General features: G+C 49.1%; 1 long non-coding RNA gene across 1 annotated transcript; it reads left to right on the forward strand.

Annotated features, from left to right (window-relative positions):
• The first annotated feature begins 869 nt into the window (after positions 1-869).
• LOC119111043 (uncharacterized) lies at positions 870-9,800 on the forward strand. The gene is made up of 2 exons (XR_005095577.1): positions 870-1,031; positions 8,760-9,800. It is a non-coding gene; the product is annotated as an uncharacterized LOC119111043 (long non-coding RNA).
• Positions 9,801-20,429: the final 10,629 nt, after the last annotated feature.

Below are 20,429 nucleotides of genomic sequence, written 5' to 3' on the forward strand. Positions count from 1 at the left end.
GGGAAACAGAAGTGGGGGAGGTATTCCTAATACGTCCGGCTGGAAGAGCGTCTGCGCGTCACTGAAACTGCTCAACGCCAGCGTCCTCGTTCGGAGTGGGCCGACGGGACCAGATCGAAGCCGCTCCAAGCTGGAAGGTTAGCGCGGCCATTGCCCGCCCTCGCCGGTGACCGGGTCTATCGTGGGCTGTTCCTGGGCGAACGGCGCTAACGAGGCACGTTCGGACGTGACTGTAGCCCGCTCGCCGCCGCCGAAGAGCTTCGGAACCGCGTCAATCATGTGCGACGCGGCCCACGGCGGCCGCTCGCCGGCGGCGGGCCGCCGTGCTCGGCCGCGCTCCACGTACCACCTGGAGAGCGAGTGGTCGGCCGACACCGGCGGTCGGCTCGAGGAGTTGGAGCCGGGCGCCACGGCTGGCGAAGTCCACTCGGTGCCCGAGGAGCCGCCGTCCTCGGACGCGCTCTCACGTGGTGAGCCGGACGCCGGGCTGGACGTGATCGAGGAGGACGCGACGGCGCTGGCGCCGGCCGCGCGCAGCCACAGCGACCCGGACGCGCTGCACCTGGACGCGCTTCACTACCGGCTCAACCTGTACCTGAACGACCCGGAGCCGGCGCGGCGGCGCGCCTCGCTGCGCTCGAGCCGGCCGCGGCGCCGCCTCTCGCGGCGCAGCAGCGAGCTGCTCAGCCGGCCGGCGTCGGCGGCCGCGTTGTGCCGGCGCCACTCCGAGTTGACGCCGGACGCCGCCTCGGGCCGGCGCTACTCGCGCCGGCCATCGCGGCGGCCTTCGTCGCGGGCGGGCGACTCGCGCGCCGGCAGCGTGCGCCGGCTGCACAGCGTGACCAGCCTGACGCCGGGCGCCGCGGCCGGCCTGCTGCCGTCGGCCGACCTCGAGCCGAAGGAGCGCCGCCGCCGCCAGGTGGTGCTGGCCGTCATGGCCGGTGCCTTTATTATCGTCTCCATGTCGGTCGGCCTCATCTTCGTCATGCTGTACCTCACCTCCTCGGAGGATGTTACGGACGGAGCGGACGGTAAGGCAGGCGGTGCCTGAGTGGTCACGGGTGTCGAAGGGAGGAGGGGTGGGGATTTACGGACCATGCGCGTGGCTGGACTGCTGTGCAGATTTACAGATGAAGAGAGATGATGGAACATAGATATTGTTGGGTAAATGATAAAGGTCTTGTTGGGAAAGCAGCCAAAGCGATGGTACATTGTTTCCAATGGAGGGAATGTGTGGAAGGGAATTTTTTCTCGTGGTATGCTTTGGATTCCGAAAAATGCAGTACACTGCAGAGACATGGGTGGTAAGTGGCCTTCCAAGGTGCTATGTGCTCGAAAATTGGCTTGCATAGCACCCATAACGGGCACATATAAATGAAAAGGAAAAAACATGAATATTGTCGTGAAAGTTGGTGCAGTCATAGTCTCACCGGCCCCGCCGCTTATCTGCGGCGTTACATTGATCGCTGTGCAGAAATAAGGGATAAAACGAATTTTAGCATCTAGCGAAATTTGCATTGTGATATCAACCACGTTGTGCACTCGGCCCGTTGCTTACGGATTCTCTTGTTGAAAAATCGCTTGGTACCTTGATTGGGGCCCTGAGTTTCATCAAAGAGGACGAATAATTTCAATGCTCATGTACTGGGCGAAAGGCACCGAGTCCCTCGGGACGGGTCCATGCCAAAGCCCAGTCCTTCGGGACCGGATCCATACAAAGCCCAGTCCCTCGGAACCGGGTCCAAACCAAAGCCCGGTCGCTCTGTTTAGGCCACAGCGTGCTGCTCCCTGGTCCGGCGTCGAGGAGGTGCCATTGACTGCCTGTGGGCGGACGGACTGTTAGTGTGTCTACGTGTCGGAAAGTGGCCAGGTCATTCACTGACTGCGCCGGTTCACCTGCACTGCACAGCTGACTTCACATTTTGATCTGTTCTGATAACTCAGGGCCTTAGTTCGGACGTGATCTGATAAAGGATCTGATACCAATCAGCCGCGACATCGTGCCAGCCAATAAAAACGCTACAAAAACTGGGGGGTTCATAGTTTTTCTCGCCGTTTCACTCATTGTGCTCGAGCGGATGTGACGAGCGCTTGACAGACACCTAGCCATACCCTCAGCAAAACGAGTGCCCGACCTTACCTCTGTCAAATGACAACGCTGGTTGGTGATCACTTCGGCGTCGCTACGTCGAGATCTTCCCCGGGTTTTGACCTGTGTTGTGCGGCTCCTGCGCAGCTAACAAATTTTACGTTTCTCATGTTTTTCCCTGCGGGCTCTTCACGACCTTTGCGTCGTGAGGAGTCACGTCTGACTGCAAATAAATGACTCTAATGAATGAATGACTCTAAGGTGGGTATTAAGGAAGCTAGATGTCTCTCCATCGGGCCGTAATCAGTCGTTCTCCTCACCGATATGTCGAACTCCAAACGGGCCTCATAAATCTGGTGGCGCTTCACCGTACCCGCCCCTCGTTGGGGATGGGTGAGGTCGTCACTGACAACTGTCGCCGTCCATCCACCGCTTTGTCAGGCGTAACAGCGACGGAACAAAACAGGCGCCCGAGTCAAGAGGCATTGCATGCGGTAGCAGATGCTCCAATGTTATGTTCTTGGTTATTTTCTTTGTCAGTTGTTGATGACTGGGAAGGAAACGATTCCTTGCTTATCTGACAGGAAGACGACCAGATGTCTCGTGTCTCGTGCGGTTGAGCTGAAACGAGGCTCAAGGACCGGGCGAAGAGAAGCCGGGAAGGCTTGTGCAGGCCTAGTTAAAATGCTAAACAATTATGTGCAGTATTCCCCGTAATGTAACATCAGCCGAGTATTCATTGGCTCGTACTTGGGGAAGCTGCGCGTTGTGCATGCTACAACGTTGGAGGAAATATTGTCCGATCAAACAACTTAAATTCATGCAAAGACAGTGGAATGTTTGCGGCACAACTTATGCACAAGGTACAGGTTACAAGTTTGTTAGTTTAGTACAAGTTACGCTTGCCATTACTAAGATATGAATGACTGTGAACTCTGCGGTCTTTGAGAACGTTCGACTTTTAGAAAGTATGACCGCTAAGTCTGACTATAACTGGGCGCTCAAGTTCATTTGTATTTTCTTGTCTGTCCAAAAAAGCCTTGCTCACTCTTACCATTTGATTGCAATTGGTGTTTTTACAGTTTGGGAAGTGTTCCACCACATATGAACAAGGAAACTGGAGGATTAACGCGTCTGTTCTCAGATTTTGTTAAGAAGGTGCTTCTAAAAAAAACAAGTGTTTTTCCAGTCATTTTGATGGTCAGAACCTAGCTGTGTGTTTTTCGAATGGGTCATAGTGGTGCTGTTAATCACAATGGAACATTTTTCAGCGTCATACAGCTGAATGGATTCCTTAGGTGGTCTATACCTCGTTCGAAAAATACCTGCACGATATGTAGGTATCTATGCCACTTGAATTTTAGGGAGCTAGTCAACAGAAGACACACTGCGTCGTGAGAGTTGGTTAAGCTTGTCGTCTTACAATGTTGGGGATGTGCGCGCACCTTGCTTGAGGACTAAGTTGTCTGATGGTATTTACGTTGTCTAGGGGCTGTCCAGAAGCTCCACTGGGTAGTTGCCATCCTCCTCTGGGACTGACCACCGGCTGACAGGTCCTGGTCTTCTGCGCTGTTTCTCCAGAAACTTACAGTTTTTGCCATCAGGAGCGAAGTTTTTCTGTGGCAGAATGGCCTGCCTTCTGAGCCTAGTTGGATCTTGGTATCGTTCTTCCAGGTTGGGAAGGCCTTGCTCATCAGCCGGTCGATAAAATGTACGCTTTCGCCGGAGGGACACTTGGTCTTAGTTCTGGAACTGGCCGTTACCAAGTGGTAGAAATAGGCTGGCGGACTGTCTTGTTGTCTTGTCGCCACGTACGCACACGTTGGTGGTGAGATACTTGCCTCACAAACTGCTCGTCATACGCTAATTTAGGTCTAGGCATTTTGGTGATGCCACAGAGAAATAGCCACGCCGAAATTTATGATTGAAACTGTCTTGTAACTTGTGTTCACCTGTTCTACCGGCCACTATGGCCTGTTTCACTCATCACAGTTACTTCAGTAAATGGTATGGTGATTTGAGGGCTGATTTGGCTCTTTCTTCAGATGTGATGTAAGCTTTCCCCCGACTGGCCTACTCAAAGATTAAGGACATTAGTGACGTGAACGTATTCCACACGCTCAGAGCAACTAGACAAGATCAATCGTGGGGCACGTGTAAAAAGGTTTGAAACTAGGCTAGCATATATTCCATTATTTTGCACAAGCGGTCGTGGAGACACTAATTAAAAGCAAACAAACTAGATTGGGTGCATGAACCATTTCCGCCGGCAAAGTCCAACGTCGTCAACCGTTATCTTCTTAACTTACGTTTGCCTCTTGACTTCCTGATGCTAGCAAGCCGGCTTCCAGCGGTGCAAAATTGGAACCGACGAATGATGTCGCCTTTCGAAGAGCCATGGGGGTTTCCTAATACATTGCAAGGAGTTTTGACCACTGTGGCAATTTTGAAGAAGCTGCACATTTTACAGTTCAGGCAATGCTAATAAAAGGTATGCACATTTTCACATGTCCTAGTGCATTACCGATAATCACTTAGTCGGGGTAATGGCGTCTGTGGTTTTGTAGCAGCACCAAATAGTATTTATTTCTAGTCGAGCATGCATCCCGGCATGCTCGACTAGCACGACGAGCACCATACCGTTTCTCAGTCCTTCTTGGGTTAAGCTGTCGTTTGTAACAAGCATCGTGGAACATGTTGGTCCCATCAGCTGGTGAAAGTTAGGAGCGTTCACATCCAGTGGAAGGGGGCGGGGGGTCAACGAAACCATTGAGCAGGAGAGAAATGCCATTTTCAAGCCTGTCCTCGCACAGACTGCTGAAGAATCATACTGACGGTTCTTGTCGTCACTGATACTTCCGGTTAATTTCAATGGTAATTTGTAGCATGGTCTGTTTCCTCTCAAGTGGTTTTCCAACTGATGAGGTTTGCAAATTATTCTGTCACGGAACGTCTCGCACTCATTGACCAAATAAGCGTTCTATGCAGTGGGTTTAATGCGCATGGATGGTACAAAAACGTGGTGGATATCATTCATGGTCATGGTCATGGTGCGCATACCATCGTTTCCAAGCATGTTAGACGTGGTCAAGGGGCAGCGTCCATGTGAACACATTGGAATTGAACGTCATTCTTTATGCGCCGGGTAGTAAATCCACTTAACCGTGTACACAATAAGTGTATAGGCTAGATGACATTGTGATTTGCCATTGCGGCCGTAGCGCGCTTAATGAAATTCTGCTAAGATTCTGAGTAGAAGGCCAAGAACTACTGTTTAATCAATGAAATGACAGTCCTGTTTCACCGTGTTCGAAGGAGCTAATTCACATCGAGCACTTTTCATCAATATTCAGGTTTTCCAGTGGCGACTTCAGACACAAAAAGTGATGCTTCGTGTATGAAGTACACATATTTATCGTCGTGTACACAGTAACTGGCTTCAACGGCACGTTATTTTAAATGACGACAGCTTTGTGAAACAACCTCTCATCGGCGTTGCGCGATAACTCAACACCGAAACATTTTCTTCGTTCGGTTTGTTTCCGTTTCAAAGTAATGTACCGTTCTACACCAAATATTTATCAATTCTCTCTTATTGTTTGGGCTTCCCAGCCCGTCGCCTCACGACTTGTTTCCGTTCGCGGATAGCTTCCAAAGCTGTGTTGGACCGGTACGGCCGCCTAACACATACATCGATTAAACACAGGGGCGCATCTTCTTGTGTACGGTTCCGCCAATACCCATGGCGTTCCAGCTCACCCTCAACTCACCCGGTAACAACTGACGAGCACAAAGCAGACTAGGACGACGTGATGATGCGCAACCCTGCAGCATTACCGCTTGCAGGGACACACCGGAACCGCAACTGCTCAATTACTACGGCTGTGAAGTCGACTGGAAAACCAAAGTGCCCTTACTCCGATTGACAGTCGCGTCATGACTGCGGCATGGACAGTTCGTGGAGGTCAAATGTTCCGGTGCCTGATGAATCCACGGCAGAGCCTGGCCTGCGGAGCCTGCCGTCCCGCAATGCCGGCACTGAATGGCGAAACACCCATCGGCCGCCTTTCATCGCGTTTTACGTCTTCCTTTTAGCCGTAAACCGCGTCGCTGCAGGGAGTTGTGAGCGCGTGGCGGGGGGCCGTCGTCACGCACCATTGGCGCCGTGCCATGCGGCGTTCCGTCGGCATCGCGCGCCGCCGTCAGCGGTCCCGTCCGGCCCCTCGCCTGTCACGCCCGCAGTGACAGGCTGGGGGAGGCGTGTTACTGAGACGATTCACCGCGGGGTGGGGCGGGCTCAGGACTGGACGCGCTTTGTTAGCCTTCGGAGGCCGACGTCCTGGCGGGATGCTGCGTCGCGGCTGAGCGCCACTACGGGCAGTGTATACAGTGATGCTCTTCGTTCGGGGAGCGGGCAGCCTTGGAGCTGGTGGCGCTGTATCGGAAGGCTTTTTCTGAATGGCATTAGTGAAAGTGATAGATAACACACATTCCTATCGGTGATTCTCTCGGTGCTGAGTATGCTGTAAATTATTGCGGTCGTCATGATAGAACAATGTTTGCTATCCTTACGGTTTACATGATTAGAACATTATTAGGTTGGTTTAGAAGATTATTTTTACATGTGTAAAAAGGTGCGATATCTGGTATCAGCTTGCCATCGTTCTTTACGCCGGCCTCTCCCTTTATGCCGCAACACTTCTGCAGAGCCTTGACTTCGACCCGAGCCCTGTGGAAGGTTGCCACCACCACCGCGCGCCGTTACTGCCACGCAATATTGCATGGGGTTCTGCGGCACGATTAGCCGAAGGCCAAAATGCAAAAACCACCTTTTTCCGTTCCTCAGTATTTGGCAGATTAAAAAACGTTTTGCAACATATAGTTTTCTTTCGAAATAAAAAACTGAAGCTTGCTGGAAAGCCCAATCATGTTTTAGCTAGCGGCGTGCATGTAACTAGTAATAAGGTATATATTTGCATTTGATGTCTGCTGCCGTTCGTAGTTTGCGCTTTCGTCATTTTTACGAGGGATAACGGTGTGAAACCTTTCAAATCTTTTTGGAAAGTTTTCAGCAATTATTTAGTAATGACACGAAGCAGTCCATAGCATTTCAAACGTAACATAGTCCAAACATTGCCTGATTATAATCCAAGGCGAATGATTCTGGAATTAGATCATCTTCACAGCTGGCCTTGCTCAACACAACACCGATGTAAACAATAACGGCACGGTCAGCATCCAACGTCCTCGACCGATCCACACCGTTGTCCGACCTGTCAGACCTATGCTAGAATTTGGGTGAACTGAATGAAGGCATGGACTGGAGAATCACATGTCTGTCAAGATTCTAGTTTCGTATGATAACCTTTTTCGGAGATCCATTACCGTGGGTCAGCTATGAAATACCAATGACATTGTATGACAACAATAACTTCCTTGTCAGTATGTGAAAGATATACTAAATCATCTTTAAAAATCCCGTTCTTAAAACCTTTTTGGCACATTCATCCACACGACTGCTATTTTCGGCTATAATGAGACACCCATGTGCTTGTGATTGAACAATCGGCATATCTCACGCCTGCTCGAACGGTCAGCATGGAGCATCAGCAACGCTCCGCTCTCGCTAAACACCAGCCAGGCGCATCCAGGCTAGAAGTGTTCAAGCGAGCCCCGCTGAGGTAATCCGTATATTTCTGTGATCCGTCAGTGCCCTTTAAACTGGGAGGATGCGCCACACACCGAACCAAACACTAAACACCATGGAACACCAATGGTGTGTGGTGCGCTGTACGGTATGCACGCGTCTATTCCAATTTCAATGACTTCCACGACCTGTGCCGAAGCTTCAGCACTACTTGACGCAATCGTCCGTGGATTGTTCCAGTCTAACACTCGCAACCTTCAATTTGATCGCCGTACACTGTTGGGTATACATACCCGGCTGTTCCTGACCTTCCTCGCATTTTTGTATGCACAATACCCAGTGAGATGAGTGTACTCAGCATGGGGTTTCCTAAGGAAATTTATGAAGAGTCTCGTTTTTCCCAACGCTTAGACAATGATGTGTTTTTAATCATCTCTGCATCCAAGGAATCACGCGCTGTGAGGTTACGTGAAACCCAATGAAGCGGGATACGCTTTATCTTCTCCATAGCTGTTATGATACCGCCCCGATTCCACGCACGCACGCACGCGCCCACATCTCGAACAAGGCTAATTAGGTTTGCTAAGCCTGACGGGCTTCTGTCCCTCGCCATAGCCTCCATGGTACAGCGCCGACCATACACAAAGAGTACGGTCTAATCTGAGCGGGTGTATTGCGCTTCTGCCCCTCGAACTAGAATCCGAACCGCCAAACTTTTTGCACACGCTGTTCTATTTGTTTCTTTTTGTCGCCGTGTCTTGCCATGCCTACTCACAATACGACATGTGTCTCTGTCGCCAATGCTGTCGTTTTGTGGCCCCCCGAAGCTCTTTGCGTTTGCGCGGAACATTGGAACATTGTTGGTCGGTTGGCGTGCTCCTTGCGGTAACAAATCGCTCGGCGGTAGTTCCCATGTCCCAGTTATATGACCCTAGGCAGATGCGGCAAACAAAAAAAACGCTGAGATTGGCGTGCCTGTCTGCCAGTCGTGTCCGGCTAATGGGCGTCTTCCGTTCGTTCCAGTCCGAAAAGAAAACGAGGAGATCTACCGGGGTCTGAAGACCGGCTACAACGTGTCGTCTACCGCCGCCAGCACCATCGACGGCGAAGGATAGCTGTGAGCTGTCCGACGGCAGCGGCGGTGTCGGCGCCGGCGACTGTACGGCGCTGAGTGGGCAGTACCCCGGCGCTGATTGGGCAGTGCCCCACGGAGGGCATGACATCCTCAGGCAGCGCCCCCTGGCGAGGGTACTGTTCAGATGGCAGCACCCCGGCAGGAGTGCGGCACCAGAGGGCGCGGCTGCACCCTAGCGAGGGTACAGCCCCGTCGCAAAACACCCCCAACGAGGGTATAGCCCCGTCGAGCAGCACCCTCAGTAAAGGGGTACGATACTCCCGGGCAGCCTGAAAGCAATGGTACGGGACCCAGCGGACAGCACTACCCCAGAGGAGTTACAGAACCGTCGGTGTCAGACCCCTGGCGTCGGCGGTGGTCCTGGCATCGAACGGACATGAGCCGCGCAGGCGTGTTTCCAGTGGACTTGTGCACCCCGTGACATCGGACCGCTCGGTCCCGTCATTTGCGACCTGTGAAAATGTCAACTCGAACCCTGCGGCGGGGTTCCGCTAACGCCCTCGGTAGTGGGATGACAGTGTGCCCTGGGGCCCGTCTTGCTCTGATGGGCTGGTGTTTGTTTGCGACAGTGGCGTGAGTTGGATGTCGGGTTCCCTGTCAAGCTCATGAAGCTGCGGCGTGAATGTCACTCATGCTCCGTCTATATTGTTTTGTTTGCGCATATGCGGGCGGAATGGTGGCCGCGTGTGTTGAGTATTGCGAACGCTATGCGAGGGCAAGCGCCGTTCATGTGTTCTGTCGTGTCTGTTGATGAGCTCTGTCATGTCTGTACCCAACAGCAGATCACCGAAAACCCGCCGAGAACTTATACTATTCGTTTTTCTGGGGTAAATTTCGCAAAGCAGAAATAGGGCCAGCGCTGTCCCGTACTATCTGTGCTAGCAATGGCAAAACAGTTATCATGCTTGTTCAGTACACACAAAAGAAGTGAGGTTGGTTTCTCTGCCAAACGGCTTCGAGTTTTCGGTATTGAGAGCTATGTCATAGAATGATGTGGTTATGTCCAGAATCTAAGAAACGGTGTTCGATATCACGGTAAACCACAGTGGTGAAACTTGATTGCTAAGTTAAAATCCTGGACTGGTCTGCAAAGAACGTGCAAGAGCAACACTCACTCCATTGTCTTTCTGGTTTGATGTAATATTTTTTTAGAGCAGACTCCAAAAAACTTACGCCTGTCTCCCACAAAATACAAATGACCTGATCCGTCTCCTTAAATCTTGCCTGTTTCGCCGTTTCTATAACGCGGACTTATAGGAGGGGGGGGGGGGGGGAATCCGACCCGCACCCCCTGGCGTTTACAAGCCAATAGAGAAAGAGATTAGCAAACAAAAAAGTCATTGGACTGGTTTCACTGGTATCTCGCGATTGGTGCTAGCTTACATGTTGCTATATCAATAACCGACCCCATTATGGCATATCATCAGTCGAATTTCCTTTAAAATCACACTTTTCAGCTTTACATCATATCCACGAGACCATGTCTTGCGGGGCATACAACCCAAACAAGCGTGCTCCTTGTTTAATTCTTAGTACAATGGTGCACGTTTCAGTATGCTTTGAGGATATATTTCTGATATAGGTTCCGTTAATGTAACCGTGCATTAATGTAATGCATTAATGGGATACAGCCTGCCGCGCGCGGTCCGTAGCACCGCCGATTGCCGTCCGCCGCCCGCGCCGGCCGTAGATCGCCGTGCAGTGCTCCTAAAAACCGCCACTGCTCAGCAACCAGAAAAGCTAGGCGCACGTTTTACGTGTCCAAACACGCATAGTGAATAACCCATAGGCTACTGAAAATTTGGGCGTGATTGCAAAATGTACCAGCAAGGTATCAAAAACACCTAGGGGGGGGGGGGGGTTGGATCGTCGCTCCTATCAAGGCGAGGATTAGCATGATTTGCAGCCACAAAAAGAAATCCACATCTAAAATGTGCGGCGTGTTGGTTTTTAGCTTCAAGTACATTCTGCGTACTACAGCCTTTTTGGGTAGGTAAGCTGTATTTCCTTCCTGTTAGCCAATTATCCTATGTTTATACGAAAAGGAGGAATATTTTGAAGGATGTCCTGCTATTTATGCCACCGAAAACTTGAAAAACTTGAGCGTGGTAGACTCTCTTGTTTCATATACACAATGCTCTCATAGTGTGTTGATACTAGGTGCTCTAGGTATCCAAATGGTACAAAAATCTCACCAAAAATGTTTTACTTACAAGCATCAAGACACCACGTAACCATACATCATATGGTTTGCTTTTTTATTCAATCTACCTTGTGCAAATTGCTTTCAAGCAATCAACCGTCCTACAAGCTGTGGCAAAAATGTCAGCAAGATGTTAAGCCTGAATACATCCTGAATCTTGCACAAAATAGGTAGGTCCTATCCCCAATTTAGAGTTCTGCGTCACCTAACACACTTCAACATATGATAGATCACAAAATTTACATCACTTGGAACACATTTACAAAACTTCCTAAAGCTTGAACAAAAATGCTCCTAAAACTAGCATCCTTAGGTCACTTTCCAGGACATTCTTGAATGGTATTTTCAAATACGCAGACTTGAATATATGCTGGCATATCTTGCCAGGCACTGTGATTTGAAAACAGCTCTAGGTTTAATAATTGGTCCCTTATTAATAACTACTCTTTATAATTGCCGAAGTATGCAGCCCGCAATCTTGTCCCAAAAGCCGCACTCTCTTGCTTCATTTGGGGCACTATCTGCCTGGTAAGTACGCTATAAAGCTGCAAATCTCACTGGAATTCAGATACTTGCCTTCATATGCTGAGCTTATCCCAAAAAGTTACATAAGCCAATCCTACAATGGAGTTTTGCACAGGTGTTCTTCCAATAAAATCTTGCCAAATCTAATCAACTTCCAGTGTCTTTCACAAACATAAAATAAGTGAATTTCACAATGATGCGGTTCCCATACTAAGGCTTGCTGTAGAAATTCTACTGGTAGGTGTGATTTACAGTAAACTGAACATTTTCACATAACGAGATGTAAAAAATAGATTTTAGATACTCAACCCAATGCCACATTTCACAGCTGTGCACACTACACATCTTGCTGGACAGCCACATGCGCAAAATTGGCCATGCTGGAGTTATATGCCTCGACCAAGGTATGCATGTAGCTAGCTTCTACTCACAACTCACACCATTCACCCACCGAATGATATATTCAATTTCCTCTACTTTTACTTGAAATATATTTTTCTGCTATCAATAAAAAATATCTGTTACGTGATATTTATGGGCTGAATTACTTATTTACCTCCTTTAATAAACAAAGCTGATGCACAAGCTCAGATTGACGGTTACAGGACGTCATGTAGGGTTGATCTCATGAGCTAACGTCTTCTGTGAGCGGCCAATTTTTTACGCTGAGGAGACAGCGCAGAAACGATGCGTAGCGTACTGAAAACGGAACGAAAAGGACTTTTCTAAAACATATTTTCCCGTTTCAGTGTTGTAATGCGCGCGGTTTCATCGCAATCTGCATTTCGTCAAAGAATATATTAAAAAGATACTTTGAACAATCACAGCGTTTCAGTCTCCTTTCATGAAGGGCAGGCATTTATATGAGTCTTAACGCTCGTGGGCGAGTGGACGCTTTTTTACTTTTGCCCGAGAGCAAAACGTTCCATTCATCTAAACCCAGCCATCCGCACATTTACTTTGATTTACCGATCACCTCCAGTTGCACGTTGGACCAGAATGACGAAATACCCGATGCTTAATGCGGATGCCCCAAATCACCATATGCCGTATTGTTTTTGAATGGGAGAAGTAACGTGGATAGCACGTCGAAGGAAATACATAACTCTTATACGGATCAGAAAAAATACTTTCCGCGTACGGGTCTTCAGCAACTAGAAAGCTGTTCTGTTTTGGGTGGCGGGACCATCTCGATGCTAGAGTTGATTCATATTGGGCATTTCTACACTACGACCTCCGAATCCAAAACTGAGATAGTGCGAATGGCATGAGGGAAGCTCGATACGACCGGTTCTTACGGACCAAGTGGTACTCGGAATACATGTAAGGTAAGTTAAGATAGCGTGGGGTACCATCTATTGGTCTGGTTATGTTCATTTTGAGTCGGCATGACCAAATCGCCAGATCGCCAGACCAGATCAGCATCAACCAGACCAGACCCTACTCCACAACTCTTTCTTCGGAGATGACGAAGGCAAATATTTGGTGCATGACATGCTTTGCATCGTAGTGATGTACTGTGACCAGCAATGGCCCTGTCATGACACTGGAACGTTCTGAAAGGAAAAAGAAAACACGTGTTGGACTTAACATTTTGCTTGCCTATGTCGTGCGCGTGACATACGTAACTATTCCAGTTTCAAGGTGTGAAATTGCCATTGTTGATGCCGGCAAAGTAACGGACCTTATGCAGGCCACAAGACATGCGTTAAAATAGGTTTTTGCACGACTGGAAAAGGTGAGGAAGAAGGGCAAAGACAAAGAAAGACAAGACACAAAGGCAAGGACAGAAGAGGAAGACATCGCTTCGCATTATTCAACCCCGAACAGGCACTAAAAACTGTCGAGTTTTTAAGGTCCCTTTTACCAAGGATAACCTGTGTGTGAACCGAGCGGCGGTTTTCTGAAAATGATTTCAAAATTCGGACAGATGTGCATGTGTGGACGCGTGCGTACGTGCAAGGTTGCAAGATTTGTACATTTATGAAAAGCGGCATCGGGTCTCCTATTTAGGCATTTGCCTTCGGTTGACCTTTTATGTCGCGAAATTTTAACAGTAATTTAGCTTAGTGTACCAACACTGCACTTTCAGCATAGCGCTCGGCACAATGAACAGAATAAATATAGAAACATAAAGTTAGCGTTCGGTAGGGTTGTGGATCCAAAAGTCAATCTAAAAATTTCAATGTTCCCGCCACTCTAGAAGCTGTACTGATTTCGGTCGCTAAAGCCACTTAAATGTGTCGTACATTAAATATACTGATAATCAAATAGGGCTTGCATTTGCGCCACACCAGAAAACCAATCGGGTCGAGCATCGCCGCACAGGTACGTGTTAGTTGAGAGTGCTGCGATCTTCGTGTCTGTCGTGTGAAATAAGAGATGAAGAACCGTGCAAAGGCAGCATCAATATACAGGACGTCGATACACATGATGTTTTTACGCTTCATCCGAAGTGATTTTCTTAGCTATGACCGAACCGAACTGTTCCTGTTCACAGAATGCAGTACGCTAAGTTTAGACGGGCGAAAAACAAATCGTATGCAGGCGATGACGCAATCTTTGCGTATTTAAGTTAAGAGGTATTTTTACGGTCCCACGCTGTGCCATCTGATCCAATAAAGATGCTCTTGTCCATCCATATCGAGCACCGATTGCGTAATCTTCCACACCATTTTCCACACCGAAGAACAGATTGCTCCAGCGGGCGTAATTGTTGAAATTGGATAGGCGCCTGCTGAGCCATTTAATCAAGAACTAGTCATTGTGTAAGACAGATTTCGCTGTTTCAGAGCAGTGCTACGAGTCTGTGTTATACACACGACGTCATCCATACTTCAGCTCATCAGTCTAGCTGAGCTCGTTTCACCCACGCGCAAAATCACCTATTAAAGTAAACGCAGATGGGCCGATATTGCGTAAAGACATGCACGCTTCCTTCAAACCATGACAGAACAAACAATTCACTTGTGCAGGCAAACAGCTATTGAAGACGTGCAACCTGCTCACTTGTGTTGCGCAATGCATATAAACTGGCATGCGCTCGTGCAATATGCAGACACGAAACAAGATCTTTTGAAATGGCGTGGGAGGAAAGCTTAAAGGCTCATTATTCTGATCTTTTGTATCACGATAATTCGCCTATCGCTGATGAGACACCATTCTGAACTCAGCAAGTCAGCAGGAGCACTGCGCCCTCAAATTCGCAGACTTAGTATCATCAGCCCGATCAATTTTCCTATGGCAACAACAGCACTGTGCCAACCACGGCCGGCGCAAGCAGAGCTGAGCTGCATCTCAGCGCAGCCAAGTATGACATCGCCTCCCCCCCCCCCTCCCTCTCCTTTCCCGGCTGTCGTTCTGACATCGCTCACTCGAGAAAAACTACTACCGGCCGGCCGCGGGGCGCTGCTGTGGCGTCAGGCCCGATTCTGCCGCGGAGCGCTGCTGCAGCGTCAGGCCCGATTCTACCGCGGGGCGCTGCTGTGGCGTCAGGCTCGATTCTGGCGCGAGGCGCTGCTGCAGCGTCAGGCCCGATTCTGCCGCGGGGCGCTGCTGTGGCGTCAGGCCCGATTCTGCCGCGGAGCGCTGCTGCAGCGTCAGGCCTGATTCTGCCGCGGAGTGCTGCTGTGGCGTCAGGCTCGATTCTGCCGCGGGGCGCTGCTGCAGCGTCAGACCCGTTTCTGCCACGGGGCCAAATGACGTCAACAGCCACAGTCGCCAAGATTATCCTGAATGGGTTGGATCGACGTGATGGCTATGGCAGCCTGGTCTACGCTTTTGAAGGGATCCTTTCTTTTGTTTTCATAAAAGATCCAATTGTTTTTCATAGCCCGATGTCAGAATTTCCGATGCCTTCAGAACGAATGATGTTTGAACAACATTTGAATAATGCTTGATTAAACCAACACTGTAAGCTCGGTTGGGTGTCCAAATGCATGCAGTTTATCTTCATTTTTATTTAGTCTTTTGTAATAATAGTCTTATAGAATAACTATTAGTACATCACGACGAACAGGCCCAGATCCCATCACAAAATAATAATGACTTAATCATTCAACAAGAACCCCATCGTACCACGCTCATACTTTTCGCTCATATTCCATTCTGACCCCATGTGGCTGCCCAAATAGCAAGCTTTCGCCCTGGCCTTCTGGAACACGACCGGCTCCGAGCACAGCCAGCCGCCGCCGGGGGATATCCCAGCCCGGATGGCTGGCGGGCGGATTGATAGGCGGCCGCGGGGGGGGAGGGGGGGGGGGGGGGGGGTCGCAGCGTGCCAACAGCCGTCGAGGAGTTTCCGCCGGGGCGTGGACCATTAACAATCAGCTGGCGCCGTCCCGGGGCGGGACATGGTCGCTGCCAGCGGTCCCGCTGGAGGGCCGCCACCATGCGGGTACGCGCATCGGAACTGGGCTGATCACGGCCCCGGGATATTTTGTTGAGCTGTTTACGCCTGCTATAACAAGAGCCGATAAGATGTTTTATGGTCAGCAAAACGTTTAATTGCCAAATGGAAATGACTGAAAGCTATGGCTGTTTGCAACATTCGACGGAGTCGGGCAGAAACTTCGGCGACAGCCCGCATGACGGCTGTTCTCGTGGGAGATCGAGTGCAACGTACATGTTGTCCTTTCCTGGCCAAAGATCATAACTGCTAGATACAAATACCTTCTTCATTTTACGATCACTCATCATCAATAACATTTCCAAAGTCGGCAAACGTACAGGAGCAAATAACGTGGAAAATATTACCAATTCCACGTTTTTTGGAGCGTTGCACTGCAGAGGTCAGTGAGGTTAACTTAAAGGAAATATGCTCCCATTTAAAGCATTTTGTACGAACATCAGTTTCTTCGGTTACTGATCATCGATTCACATAATGGCGCATGAAGTCATGAACCCATATGACCAAAAACATATCCTGTTTGGAATAAAACGAGCGAGACGATAAAAATGGATGTTGCCATGTGAGAGGCAATTCCGTTATTCATGCAGTGTTGTCTATAACCCGCCATTGACCGAAGGTGGTCAAACCTGCCCTCTGTCCAATATTCGCGATAATTAAGGAAACGCCTTGAGATATCGCCGCGAAAATTTTGATAGCTGTTAATGAATGAGTTCTACGTCTTGTGCCAGAATAACAACTACGGGACCATAACAGATCATGCGTGAGGGACTTCAGAGTGACGTCAGGTTTGCCGATTTTTTAGAAAAGCACATGGCCAGTGACAAAGTGTTAGAAAAGCCGAACGAAATAACACATTTTTATATCTGTTAGCCGGAAATGAGACGCAATCAATCTATCACCCACATGTCTTTGTGTTGTTTTTCGTCTTAAGCCGTTTAGCCTTTGACACACAATTTAAAAAACAAACAGGCACAGTCATGTCCTATGACTATGAATCATGTTTGTACCAACTTCCCAGCGATGATCTGCAACAATGACTGGGTTATGTCTTGAAATGCATCACAGCGCACGTTGCCCATGCCGAGGCGGGTCCGGGCCGGCGGCGGCGGGCAGCGACGCTCAGGTCCGTCGCGGCGGCGCGGTGACGGGACGGCGGGAGTCGTTCATCACTTTCACACACATACCGACGACCACGTGACTGGCGGCGGGGTTGAGGGGTTTCAGGTTGGGCTGTCGGCAGGAGTGGACCGTCGAAAACAATGCGAAAATCGATCCAACCAACATCGGCTCTCCGACTCTCCGGCGGGGTCATCCATTTGACCTTGACCTTGACGATTTACGACCGGGTAACAGCTCTTGCCCATGCTTCTGATACCCATACTTGCAGATAAGCTCTTCCAATTTGCATTTAGATAGCTCAAATATGACGGACATAAATAGACCAAGATAAACATGCTGACCCGGGTTTCAGCTCTCATTTGCACGGTACGTGACCTTGGCTTTAGGCCTGGTACGGCGCGCGCAACATTGGATGCCTTCCTATTTCGCATGTTTCACCAGGGCACAATTATTTCACACCATGGCATACGCTTCTAAATAGAAGCCGTTATGGCGGCGGTGAGATATTCCAAGGTAGCATTTTGATATCTGACCTTGACCTGTAACATTGCCACTTAAACTTAAGGCTGTTGTGTGGTCTAAAACTGCACGGCGCGGTGCTCTCGATTGCAAATTTGAGTTTTTGAATTGGGCCTGGTCACTCTCGAGGTAACCAGGGGACAAATCTGCGCCCCCCCCCTCCGGCCAATGGTGTGATGCTGAGGAGCCTGGCCAATGTTGGAATAACTCTCACGCGCGTTTTATGTTCAGACAGCGTTCCTTCCTCTTCGTATCACTGGCCGTGACAGTGAGCGCACGGTTTTACTTATGGCCGTTCTGGTTGAGCCTGGCGGCTGAATGAGTTTTTACCTCCACGAACCGGCCTAGAGTCATATCTGTGGGTGAGGGGAAGAAACGACCTCTGAATTTTTGGCAGACAAAGCATTAAGCTAAGCTGACCGTTACTGTTCGGCGCAAAAACGAGAAAAACTTGAAAAAAATGCCATAATCTGGTGATGTTGTCCAGTCGGAAAACCGAAGAAACATACAGCAGCCAACGCGAACTTATTAGCAGCGCACAGGAAACGGATTTCATTGATGCGGTTGGCAGTTGACTGATCACAAATAGCCAGGCTAATCAGCGTCTGACGGCCTCGCTGTATCTAGGGCCCTTAGTGACTCGCGTGCTCCGGTGATCATCAGGGCTCTGTCCAAACCACATACCGCTGCATGTCAGAGTTCCACCCGGGCGGCAGCGACGGACGCCCTTGAAATGTCAGCTCTTCGACTGTCGGCGACACGCAGAGCATTTTCGTATCGCGCAGCATCCTCCTGTAGCTGTCTGCTGCCGACCTCATCCCCTCTCGCACTCGCAATGAATTTCGTACCGGGCTAGAGGATTTCGACAGTCCCGTTGTGCAAGTATTGCTTGCCGTTGTATAACATGTGTTGACGACTTATATTTTGACTATTGATGCCGCTTTTGACGAAGTTGTGTGAGCGACTGGGTGCTCGATAACTTGCGAATGTAGTCGCGTTGATGTCATGTTTTTATATTGCATTTATAGTACTTTTGTAATTTGGCTGAATCAAGCAAAAAGCCAGTTGTTGGACAGATTTGTAAATACGATGATATGAATGAGCTGAGTTTATGGCACCTCCAGATGCCGTTTTTTCCTGACTTTGAGCATCTTGTTTGGCCAGTTGGGTAAATGTAAACCATCATCTTTTAGTGTGCTTGATGCTACTCGTATTGCTAAAAAATTCTAAAGGTCGAGGACACATTTGGTAAAGTTGGGGAAAAGCTGTACGTTGGAATGGATTGGAGCTTTTCAACTGAGCACGATTCTACACCTTCGGTACCAGGGTTAAGCTGTGACCAACGGCCCCTGACAAAAATTATAAATATCCACCACCATCTAAATCTTTAAGAACTTGAGCGCGCTCAAAGCGAATGAACGCTACAGTGAAATGCATGCAGCGGAATTATTTTGTCTTGGCATTTTTGCCGGGTTACAAGGTGTTGTAAATTCAAATGACCTTAACCTTGGCGAAATGCTGGATCCGGTGTCGCCATAGCTTGTGCTTCCACTAGAGACGCCACTTTTTACAAAATGTGCAACATCGGTCCGCAGCCTAGCCTACGCCGGTCAGTTAAGGATATAGCCCACAAAAGCCCGCTATTTTACCATGCCGACCGGGTATTAACCCGCAAATGCTAAGTTGAGTGCAGTGTATATTTTTCGTTGCGTCTTAATTTTAAACCTACGGAGGGCATGTGTATGACAAATATTATAGCGGTGTAATGAAATGCGCAACATTGTTTGCCTAATACCTGTGATGTGGCATAGTGAGCATTGATAAAATCACCTCGGCTATGAAATTTCTGAGAATTGAATTACCTGCCTTTAACACTCAGGTCACATGCATGAAAGAGGAGGAGGAACGTTGAATTTGCAAGTGCCCCTGATCAAAATATACCAGCCAGTTTCCCCTGTGCCTCTTCTTAGTAAGCCTTAGTAAGCAATAGGCTGGGGCTTACCCAACCTTGCCTGCATCAAGTTATCGGTTGTGCATACTTACGTAGTTCCTAAAAACGTCTGAGCTCCCATTCGCTTTTGCTCCCATATATGTTAGACAATGACGCTGGTCGAGCATCCGGCCTGCTCGTCATGGACTTTGTAGAACATCTTGTTGGTGTTAAAAAATATTGCTTAAGAAAGTTGTTTATTGAGCTTGGAAAGTTAAGTTGGTAAACCATCTTATTGGCGAAGAATAAAAAAGTGGACGGTTATATGGTCAACTTTGATTAACCTCTAGAGCAAGAAAGAAGCCACTTTGATCTGTTCAGCACAGATACCTCCATTTTTGTACAGAAAGCATCCGACCAAAACTGACACTCTGTTGAGGTGGGCGTTACTTATTTCAGGACATTCGAACGACACGCACGATCTACGAGCGAGCCGAACACCTGTTTCAACGACGACGTTCTAAAGAACCCAGCTGAAAAACAGGATGTTGTTTTTTACACAGGTAGCACGGTTTAAAGGTCTTGATAAAGAGGACTGCATATACTGAATAATCAAGCAGATTCATGAGGCTCTGTTAATTGGACGAGAACATCTCCAACTATGCACACACCTGCGTAATGAGGATGAATCAGACAGCAGAAGGTATTTCCTGCGAATGCTGCCCCTCCCAGCCAGCTGTGGCCCCCATCATCAGTGACATGTAAGTGCCCGCATCTGGCCCGGAGGCGACCTTGGACACCTGCTCAGGCAGAAGGGAGGGCTGGGGACCGAGCCGTCGCGCCGCCGCCGC

Source organism: Pollicipes pollicipes, unplaced genomic scaffold, assembly GCF_011947565.3.
Source record: "Pollicipes pollicipes isolate AB1234 unplaced genomic scaffold, Ppol_2.1 Scaffold_7261;HRSCAF=8764_pilon_pilon_pilon, whole genome shotgun sequence".
NCBI classification, from domain to species: Eukaryota; Metazoa; Arthropoda; class Thecostraca; order Pollicipedomorpha; family Pollicipedidae; genus Pollicipes; species Pollicipes pollicipes.